Source organism: Jaculus jaculus, chromosome 1 (assembly GCF_020740685.1).
Source record: "Jaculus jaculus isolate mJacJac1 chromosome 1, mJacJac1.mat.Y.cur, whole genome shotgun sequence".
NCBI lineage: Eukaryota > Metazoa > Chordata > Mammalia > Rodentia > Dipodidae > Jaculus > Jaculus jaculus.
This window is the reverse complement of record NC_059102.1, coordinates 94,003,410-94,011,521: the sequence shown is the minus strand read 5'-3', so window position 1 is coordinate 94,011,521 and position 8,112 is coordinate 94,003,410. Positions and strand designations below refer to the sequence as shown.

The 8,112-nt window shown below is 33.8% G+C and overlaps 1 pseudogene; it reads right to left on the bottom strand.

Moving 5' to 3' along the window:
- Window positions 1–6,842: 6,842 nt before the first annotated feature.
- Window positions 6,843–7,062, bottom strand: LOC123459335 (annotated as a pseudogene).
- Between the last annotated feature and the right edge of the window lie 1,050 nt (window positions 7,063–8,112).

Genomic DNA, 8,112 nt, shown 5'->3' with positions numbered 1-8,112 from the left:
GGAAAAGGGCTAGAGAGATGGCTTAGCAATTAAGTGCGTGCTTGTAAAGCCTAAGGATCCATCCCAGTTCGAGGCTTGATTCCCCAGGACCCACTTTAGCCAAATGCACAAGGGGGCGCATGCATCTGGAGTTCGTTTGCAGTGGCTGGAAGGCCTGGCACGCCCATTCTCATTCTCTCTCTCTCTTTAGCTCTCAAATAAATAAATTAAATAAATAAACAAAAATTAAAATAAAAAAAAACTGGAAAAGATGTACAAAAGTGTAATAACTGAATTACAATGTGAGAAATAGGGCAGATTGATGAAATATGCCATAGAAAGATATAGGCAAGGGCCAGAAAACTACTCAGAAAAAATGGAAGGACCAGCAAAGTATGTCCAGTTTCATATTTTCAGAAAGACCCAAAATACACAAACCATTTTGCATGCATGAATATAAAACCTCCAAGAAAAAGCAAGAACAGACGAAAAAGAAGCATAAACATGAATTACAATATATATGTTTCCTCAGGAGTATACACAAGGAATAGAACAGAAGAAGAGGCCATGATAAAGGCCAACTTACAGGAAAAACTTTATTCTTCAGATGGGTGCGGGACTAATGTGTATTCACTTTGTTATTACTGAAAGTGATAAAAATTGAAATGGAATAAAACATGATTTTAATAAATCAATATATGTATAAGAGTTGACTTAAATTATCTACAATTCTTAATCTTAGAAATACTTACAATTTCATGGTATGTATGAATATAATTTATAGTCAGTTCACTTGCTCACTATTTTTTGTGGCTTCCCTAGAAATACACTGAAGTTTTTATTGATATTTTCTTTGTGTCAGTTTAATTCTCTGATGTATGTTTGATGAACATACCAAGGCAATTTTCACTTTATATACTTTCTAGACAGCCCTTAACTACATGAATATTATTTTACTGGACAAATGCTATTGCTATGTATATTCTTGTTCAAGTGAACTCAGCTGGATATTTCAGAATTCTGTGGGATCAACTGAATTTCCTTCTCTAAGTTTACAGTTTATACATTTTAGGATGAGATCTAAATTTTCTCATACTCAACTATAAGATAAAATAGTGTTCAGTGATACTTACTGAGCTAGAGTGTGTAAAAAAAATCTCCAAAAATTAGTAATATGATCATAGTTGACAAGATAAATTTAATGATTTTCTGTTCATGTCACTTTTTTGTTTTTGTCTTAGAATTGAGATTTGAACCAGGCCTTAGAAGCTGTGTCCTTGTTTCTCTCTTGGGCCCTCCATTTTAAAACTCTGAGAATATCATAGTGTCTCATGCTAACTACTCAAGACCTGCATGATAGTAGGGAAAATGATAACATCAAAATACAGGACTAATTAGAAATAGAAAGGGATTCAGTAGTGGGGGTATTTGGGAGTGGGAAAGGGAGGGTTGTGAGATGGAATAATGATCATGGTATATTGTTTATATATATGTGGAGCTTGTCAATAAAAAGTTAAAATTGAAATAAGTAAGATTCTGATAGTAAAAGAAAAAAGTGAACTAGTGTCATGATTTCATAATTATTCATTAATCAAATCAACGTTAAATACTTTCAGTTCTGGAAAATATCTCAAGGCTATCTCTTTAGTGAAGCTCCTATGTTTCCCTTTCATTTATCTTATTTTCCAGGTCAATAGAGGTACTTACACAGTACAGCGAGTATCTATTACGGTGATAATAGTGCAGCTGGATAGACACTCATGTTTGGTGATCCTTGCATCTTGATAAGGAAAGAGTTAAATCACCATAGTTCATCAGATAGGTGAGTGCATAAAGCTACTTGAGTAACATAAGCTTGGATATTGACTATTAATAAGGGTTGTTTGTAAATTGGAGGTACAGGATACAGGTAAAAGACAAAGTATTCCAAATGAACCATTAATAATATAAAATATTAAGTTATTTATTATTTTAAAATGTTTTGTAGTTACAAGTACAGATGTGACTTGGTTTGATGCAGGATAAGAGAAGAATAGGTAACCCTTCTGAATGGGAACAGACAGCATTTTTGCCTTCATCTTTTCTCCAAATACATAATACTATAATGCATATATAGGTAAAAACTTATAACTACAACTTCACCTTGATTAAGTACCATGGAAGAATTTGGGTATCATTTTTATGATCTATGAGATTATAATGTCTTTGAGAGCAGAATTGTAACATGAAAATATTTCAATTTTGATCTACTCATAAAATATTAAGCACAGTATGCCTCTATTATTAGTGAGTACTTAATGACTTTGTATTGGGAAAACTCCCTTTTATACAACTATATAGCCCACATAGTAAGAGATGGTAAGCTTCTCAATATCTGAACTCAACACACCTTAAGCAAGAGAGGCTAACTCTCATGATACTTACTCTTAGGGAAGATCTTGATTATTGCCATTTAAATGGTAATATTAAAGTATTAAGTTATAAGAATATTTTAGGAAACTACGTTTAAAACAATACAATGACTCTTTCCCTGAGAGTATTAATGTCTTTTCCTATATTTTAAGATGTATTAGCATGCAAAAATTTGTTTTTATGGTGTTTTCAAGCAAATTTTTCTCTTTCCCTCTTTCTCCCTTGTCCCTCCTCCATTATGTCCTCCTGCCTTCAATACCCTCCTATCTATTTCCATACCACGTTTCCTTTTGTCCTTTCATAAAATTTTTCTCACCTCTCTTTCCCTTCCTGTTGTCTCCTATCTCAAACCATAGCCTGTGCTCATTTTCATACTCTATTGTAGACATACATACAAGCATTAAAAGTTAGGGTACACATATGAGGTAGAACATGTGATTTTTGTTATTCTGGGTTTAGGTTACCACACTTTGTGTATTTTCTTTTCCAATTCTGCCTAACCTTCTGCAAGTAAAACTCCATTGTGTAGATGCATCACATTTTATTTACTCAGTCATCAGTTGATAGAAATTTAGGCTAATTCCATTTCCTGGCTATTTAAAGTACAGCAGCAACAAACATGAATGTACAATTACATCTGTGATGGAATTTAACACACTTTAGGTATATGCCAGATCACATGATAGTTTAAACTTTTAGCTTTTTAAGAATTCTTAGCACTAATTTTCATAGGGGCTATACTAGTTTACTCTCCCACCAACAGTGAATAGAGTTCCCCTCTCTGCACAACCTCACCAGCATTTATTGCCTTTAACTTTCTTGATGATAGCCATTCTGATTTGGGTGAGATGAAATCTCATCAAAGTGGCATCCGTTTGCATTTCCCTGATGACTAAGGATGTTGAATACATTTTAAAATATCTGCCCAATTTATCAAGCATTGAAGGAAAATGTAATAATAACACTTCTCAAAATGTCTACAAACTAGACAGGGAAGAAATAATACCAAACTTACATACTTTCATCAAAACTGGATATATAGTGGTTGGAGAGATAGCTTAATGGTTAAGGCACTAGCCAGTGAAGCCTAAGGACATAGGTGTGATTCCCCAGAACTCACATCAGCCAGATGCACATATGTCTAGAGTTTGTTTGTAGTGGCTAGAGGCCCTGATGTGCTTATTCTCTCTCTGTGTCTCAAATAAATAAATAAATAAACAAATAAATAAATATTGAAAAAAAGACTGGAAGTGCTGGAGAGATGGCTTAGTGGTTAAGGTGCTTGCATGCGAAGCTTAAGGACCCATGTTCAATCTCTCTCCAGATTCCATGTAAGCCAGACACACAAAGGTGATGCAAGTACAAGGGTGAACATGTTCACTAGGTGACACAAGCATCTGGCATTCAATTGAAGTGGCTGAGGCCGGGTATGGTGATGCATGCCTTGAGTCAACAACACTTGGGAAGCCAAGGTAGCAGGTCGCCATAAATTTGAGGTCACCCTCAGGCTACTGATTGAATTTCAGGAGGGCCTGGGCTAGAGTAAGACCCTATTTCAAAAAATATAATAATACTGAGTAAATACAACAACAACAAAAAACAAAAACAAACAAACAAACAACAACAAAACTACAGACTAATTCCCTGATGAACATAGATGCACACATTTTCAACAAAAGGAATTCTAGAACATATTATGAAGGTTATAAAACATGACCAACTAGGGTCATGAAGGGATGTAAGGTTGGTTCAACATATGCAAATCAGTAAACATAATTCACCCACCATATAAATAAACTGAAGACCAGAATCATATGATCATCTTTGATGAAGAGAAAATATCAAAATTCAACATTTCTCCATCATGAAAGTTTTGGAGAAGCTAAAAGACAGAACATATATTAAATAATAAAATATATCTTTAATTCATATTAACAAACTGTGGATATAGATTTTTTTCCTATTTTGATGAAAACCATGTTTATTTTTTGAAAAATGTTATCACTGTTGAGAAAGAAAACTTTGAAAAGTAGCTACTGAAATTATTTAAACTATGACAATAGAAATAAGTCAAGGAACATATGAACATACTGTAATTTGACCATATTCGCATTCTATTATCCCCTTTTATGCCCTTCCTCCAACATTTTCCTGTTCCTTTTAGCACTCTCCTCTTTCCAAGTAACCATTTTGTTCTGCTTTGATGTCTTAATCTTTTTGTCTTTTTCTGTCTATGTTAAAATTTGACAGGTACCAAATTGTGCAATGCTAATCCCTGTTAGGTCATGAATGTGCCAGTAGGGTCATGACCTGAGGACAGTGTCCCAACATATTTCTTCCCTTATTGTGGCTCTAGGATTCTTTCCCTGAACCTTGAGAGGTATGTCTTCTTGTCTTATTTTTTAAAATATATTTTACTTACTTATTTGAGGTAGAGGTAAAGCATGTAAGAGATAATGGGTGTACCATTATTGTTAGCCACTACCAAGGAAGTCCATACACATGTACCACTTAAGAATCTGGTTTATGTGGATACTAGGGAATCAGACCAAGGTCTTCAGGCTTTGCAGGCAAGCACTTTTACTGCTAGGCCATCTCTCCAGCCCCAGAATTGTCTTCTTTAGTGTTGATCTTTCAACTTCTTATTTTCAGCTTTGAAGTGTTATGAGTCTCCTCAGTGTCTACCTCCAGCCTCACATGAAATATTTCCTGGCTGCCCATAAAAGCAATGCTAATATATATTTTTTTTTTCCAGGGCCATTTCTTCTGAAAAATTGCCGAGGCACTAAAGGTTTAAGTGAGCAAGCAATTGATGTGAAGAATAAGGACTTTTGAAGAAGAAAACATGTGGGTTAAGTCCCTAAGCTCATTTATTTGCCAAAGTGGAAAATTGAGTCAGGTCAAACTCTTCATGACATCCATTTGTCAAAGTGGTGAATGATAAATCTGCTACCTTTTAAGCTTGTGTGAGGATAAGTAAGGAAGCATATGTAACTCAATTCAGTGCTTGCAATGTTGGAATGTAGTGATAACAAGCAAGGTTTGGAGCCAAATGACTGCTGTTTGAATCTTGGCATTGGTACTTACCAGATGTGTGGCCCTTGGCATTTTTTTTAAGTATCTCTTTGGCACAGTTTCTTAAAATTATAAAAACAACAAGTTATTATTGTACCTTCTTCACAAAGATTGAAGTAGTTAATATTTTAAACTGCTTAAATAATTAAACAATACTTAGTAATGTAGCATATAGTTCTACAGCAAATACTGTTAATAAAATAAATGCACTAAAATTGTTACTATTAAGACATCCAAGATAATCAAATTTGTATATTTCTCTAATTCTTGAATCCAGAAGTGCAGTTTGCTTTGCCCATGGCATAGTTCCTAAATGGAAAAACAAATTGTCCAGATAATATTCTTTGAAACCAAGGGAAGAAGTTTCTACTAAAGTGAACCTGAAATTGTGATCTAGCTGCAAATAATCACAGCTGGCTTGCTTTAAAAGGTTAAGGATTAGAATGCTTATAATTTTGTATTTCTTAAGCAAATATGTTCAAACATGCAAAGAGCAGCTGTTTCCATGGGAGAATGAACTAGTGACAAGTTTCATCTTTTAAAAAGAAAACTATTTCTGATCAAATAATAGTGAGATATAAGTGTTTTAGAAAGAGATTTCTAATGAGAGGAAATATAAATATTTTTGCAGTTTTTTAATGCATACAGCAGCTTTCATCTTCTTTTTGAAGCTAAGGAATATGGACACAAACCTGATTCGAAGAATAGTCATATTAATTGCTATAATATGTTTTATATTAGAAGCTAAGGTCAACACATGTAGGAAAATGTAGCTCGCTTAAAGCAGAGTATCTCAATTTTTTAGTATTATACCCCTAAAACTACTTTTAGATATCTTAAAAGAGTAGGAAAGGGAAAACTTGTAGTGATTTATGGTTTCAGTCCTTCATCTTAGCAAGTGTCAAGGAAGAACACCATTTGCAGTACCATGCAACCAAGCTAGCTTGTAGTTTCTGGAGACAGAGGGAGAGAAGTGGCCTCTGGATTCCTGATGACCTCTCCAAGGTCCCTTCTCAGTGCTTTAAATCCCTTCTCCCCTTACTTCTTAGATGTTCTGCTACCTCTCAGTAGCACTGTAGGTTGTGACAGAACTTTCAACACATGACTTTTGTGGTACATTCAAGATCAAAGCTATTGCTAGTTCTTTATGTCTTGTTTGATTTTCTTGATTTTGTTTTTAGCAGTCAGAAACATATTTAAAACTTCTCAGTTCTAAGTATAGAAGTCTATGTTTAATTGAACATGGGGAATTATTTTAAACATTTTTTCACATAATCTTTTTTTTTTTAGTTTAGCAAAAAGTTTAATATGAAAATATACACAACTTGATCTCACATCAGTAACAGCCATGAATTTCTCTGAAAAGTCATTCATACTCATTCCAGGGCTTCCACCATAATGATGCTATTTCCTTGTATGACCACCATCCTAAATTATGCTGTCCACTAGTTTCCCTTTCACACATTCATCAATCACAAGATTCATGAAGGGATCAAATCCCTGCAGTATTCTTTGGATATGTCTGCCACCATTTAATTTCAATGATAACTTCTTGTCCATAAATGTATTCAGCTCGGGAGAGTAGGCCTTTCTCATGGCATCTAGTCAGTGGGCTCAGTGTTCCTTTCAACAGTTTTCAGCTGCTTCACACATAATATTTATACTTCAGTGAAATTTTTTTTTCAGCTGGCCAGTATCAAGGAGGCATAAAAATTGGGCTGATGATATGACCTCTCCAAGCTTCAGTTTTTGTATCTGAAACATGAAGATTATAATATAGATAATTCCCTTCTAAGTTTGTAAGGACTAAGTAAGTTAATATGGATATAATTAATAGAACGATGCACAGTAAATAGCAAGCATAACATATTTTTCTTACTTTAATTTTGTAGTAACACTAGCTTCATACGATATATCATAATGACTCAGGTTGAGCCAATATAACCAACTAAACATAGAATCCAGTCAATCAAGTATTAGGAACATGTTCCAAACAAATGGTTAGAAACTAAACCACATTCCTTATTGGATTCTCACAGAATTTCTCTCATGCATTATTCATTTTCTAAGCAGGTTATTACTGCAGTTAATTTCTTCACATAACAGGTCCTCAACTGTAAAGTTTATACAGCTTTATATATAGAATTGCTGATCTAATTTGAAATTTCATTCAACTATTTCATTGGCCTGAGATATTTGATTGGTAGGCTATACTTTCTTCATTCAAACTTCTTTTTCTTCAATGGAGTTAAGCATAGAAAACTGTGGGAAATTCTGGATTTTAAGAATCAGTGCCAGTTATCAAATAAAATATCTTGAGTAGATATATACCTAAGAGTTGTCTGTCTCAGTTGGTTAATATAAATAGCCACTGGACTCCATAGCTCAGGGATTAGATCTAGTTATCAAATAAAATATCTTGAATAGATATATACCTAAGAGTTGTCTGTCTCAGTTGGTCAATATAAAATAGCCACTGGACTCCATAGCTCAGGGCTTAGATCATTGGTCTTATAAAATAACCACCAAATAACCATTAATTAGGTGTTAATTTCTAGTATTTTCTGAATAAAATTTCGCAGATATATAGAAAATAAATAACAAAACAAATTGACCTGTAATAAGCTAAACTATAAGAATATTTTT